Genomic DNA, 3,237 nt, shown 5'->3' on the forward strand with positions numbered 1-3,237 from the left:
TATTCTTGGCTCTCCTTCTAGTTTTAAGGTTTTAAATAAACTTTTAAATGTTACTTAGCTGCGCAATAGAAACAAATGCTTACATGAGGGAATGATGAACTGTGGTTCCGTGTTACCAGCATATCCAAGTTTCGTATACCTACAAAACAAAAGGCAACAGGTTATTTATTATATTACTATCAATTACAAATTTAACATATGGCAATAAATGCCACAGGAATACTAGTTACAGACAATTTTTCTTCCTTAAAACTATTTATAATGGAAACTAAGGTCCGTCATAGAACTGGCTTGCTTGCCCCAAAACTGAAAGCAGACTGGGGTTCACCAAAAACATCACCTTCCTATTTAGTGGACAATCTTAGCCTTCTGCACACTCTAAAAGAAAAAACAAACTGCATGAAAACTAATTATTTACTGATTTATTTACAAAGGCACAGCTATATACATGGAAATATACATCCACGTCATTCCCTGGTGAAAAAGGATAAAGAAATATCAGCAAGTTCAAAATTTCCTATTATCTGCAGGTCTGCTATGTTTTACCTATGCCCATTTCCTAGTCTAGAGAGATTTCAGAGCAAAACAACATGCTTAAACATCAATTTCCATTCATCACAGTTGAGAGCAGAGTTAGTTTTCCACAAGTCTTTCACAATCCAACATTCCTCAGGTCTAAAAGGGCCTAGTGTCATGAAATCAAGATAACAGTAAGACTAATAGTTTCTAGAAATATTAGCCATAGAAGAAACAATATTTACTTCCCTTGCCTACAGGCTGCATTCTGGCCTATTATTCTAAGCAGCTGTCAATGATAATGTCAGGAGTGTATCACCTGGGATACATTGTAAAAGGCAGGCTGACATTTCCCAAAAGCCGCTAATGACTGAAAGTGGTATAGGTATTCAAATTTACACATGGAGCATCTAGATTTAAAATATTTTATAGATGATTGAGGGGGGAAAGATGGATCATGCCTTTCATATTCAATTTCTGCAACATGCTGTTGGCATTGTATTTATTCAGCATACTGTACATCACTTGTGTCACATTACTGCAAAATGGTAAACTTAAGAATTGCCTATTTATTCAGCAAAAAATTAAATCAATATTCTATTGAGCTTGCCAAACTGCAATAAAATATCTTGTTCTAAGCACAAAATACGTTACCAATCAAGACATCTATTGGAATAGTTTTACTTTTTTGATATGACAGCCAAAAATAACCTCACCGTAAAAGCATGAGTTAACAATAGCAAAGATAATTGTTCGAATTATTAAACCATGATGTGCACTACACCCAAGATTTCAGATTATGTACCTATGCTAATATTTGAACAGGGGTGTTATCCGCATTTCTTCTATAGTGACTTGACTGTACTGGCTACAGAATATAAAAATAAGGAGCAATGTACTGGCATCTCAACAGACCTGACTTTCCAAATACAGACAGAAAAATTCTCAAAGTAATTTAAGGGCAAATCACTACAGTATGCAGGTCTGCATCAATACAGAAGCAAGGAGTCTAGCAACAGACAGTAACAGATTGCTTTAACTAGCCCTGATGGGAGTGCCCCATCTCTACTTTCCTTCATGCTTACAACTCTGGGGTTGTCATTCTGTTCAGCTAATCACTAATGCCTATGTATCTTCTGCTACTGGTGTTACTGCACACATGGTGCTAGAGAAAGGAGAAACATAATGTTCACACAATTTAAAGGAACACTGACAACAGAGCTATTGGTACAGAATGTCACTTAATGCTAAAAATTCATTTGCAGTACTAAGAAATGTTAGAAAGCCGGTGCAAACCATCTTTACTGAAATACTGTGACCAATGAGATATTATAGCAAACTGATTTCCTTCTTACACCTGGTCAAATTTAAAGGAATGCCCCTACCAACAGCTGTCCTCAGCATGCAGATGACATGTTGATTTTGTAAATCAAGCTTCTAATTCTAATTGAAAATAATTCAATCAATCGATCGATCAAGTATATGCAGGGCCAACATCGTCTCTTCCATGCATGTAAAATGAGGTCTCACAAGTGTAACCTCACAGAATTTGGTCCTGCCACTTTGGGATAGTAACAGTCCTACTGATAACATGCAAGCCAGAACAGAACCCAGCTAACTTTTCCAAAGTAAAAGTAAAAAAGGCCTTCTGTTTAAAATTAACTTTAGCAATAGCTTGAGACTTGGGAGAAACTGCTACCAGCCGTTTCTAGTTCCTCCACAGACCGCTGCAGGGCCTCAGACAACTCCAGGCCTCAGTGCCCCACACCCGACCAGAATGAAGATTATTAATGTCTGTAAAGCACTTGGTCCTTCAGCGAAGTGCTGAATAGAGTACTATTAGAAAAGCAAATCAGTAATTTCTTGAAAATACTCTTTGTTTCATATCCTGTCAAGTGCAAGATTCTTTGTGGAAACAGGCATACAAAGAAGTTAAATATAAGCTCAATATTCTGCAGAAAACAAAAGCTAGATTGTTGCAGGTAACATGCTGCTTAGTTTGTGGGATAGGAAACAGCCCAGTGTACACATACATTTCCTGCAGACTGAAAGAGAAATACTGTCAGATGAAAGATGCATTTTCTATAAAAGGCTTTGGTCAAGCATACAAATCAGCAGTTCTAATAATACACAAAGCTTATTTAGCAAAAAGCAGTGTGGCTCATAAAAATAAAAATAAGACTGTTTCTATCCTTAAGTTAAAAAAGGTCACTCGGCTTTAGTCTCTTAATACAAAAAACAGCATATTGGTAGCTCCACTGCTGATAGCAACTGAAAGCAAGGATTCACCTTACACATCTGCAGGGCCTCCCTGTATGGCTCTTGATCACGGAAGATATTACTACTTGTCTGTCTGTCACTCAGGCTAGTAATTTGGGTATTATTTTCACCTTGTACCTCTCTTTGGTCTTCACATCCAGGCTATACACTTTAAGTCTTACAAATTCCTTCTGCAAAACTTCACTAAGATACAAAATTTCCTATCTGTCCACACAGCCAGTGCTCATTTAGGCTCTCATCTTAGATCTCTTTACTGCAACATCCTCGTCTCTGGCAGGGACATATATTCTCGCCTCATTCAGATTCCTGGATCACTGCTGCAAATATTACTTACCTGTTAGTTTAACCACATCAACCCCCTAAACGCAACCTTTCCCTGCATCAAATATAAGCTGCTTGTTTTCACCTTCAAACCCATTAACAGTTTGCCTCCGCTGACCT

The 3,237-nt window shown here is 37.4% G+C and overlaps 1 protein-coding gene across 1 annotated transcript in view; it reads right to left on the reverse strand.

The window, feature by feature from the left end:
* ACTR3 (ARP3 actin related protein 3 homolog) overlaps positions 1–171 on the reverse strand; it is a 23,096-nt gene extending 22,925 nt beyond the window's left edge. The window contains exon 1 of the mRNA XM_019554117.1: positions 84–171. The gene's annotated coding sequence lies outside the window, so the exon portion shown is untranslated. The remainder of the gene's footprint in view (positions 1–83) is intronic.
* Positions 172–3,237: the final 3,066 nt, after the last annotated feature.

The sequence above is a fragment of the Crocodylus porosus genome, unplaced genomic scaffold, assembly GCF_001723895.1.
Source record: "Crocodylus porosus isolate Cpor-Errol unplaced genomic scaffold, CroPor_comp1, whole genome shotgun sequence".
Classification (NCBI taxonomy): domain Eukaryota; kingdom Metazoa; phylum Chordata; order Crocodylia; family Crocodylidae; genus Crocodylus; species Crocodylus porosus.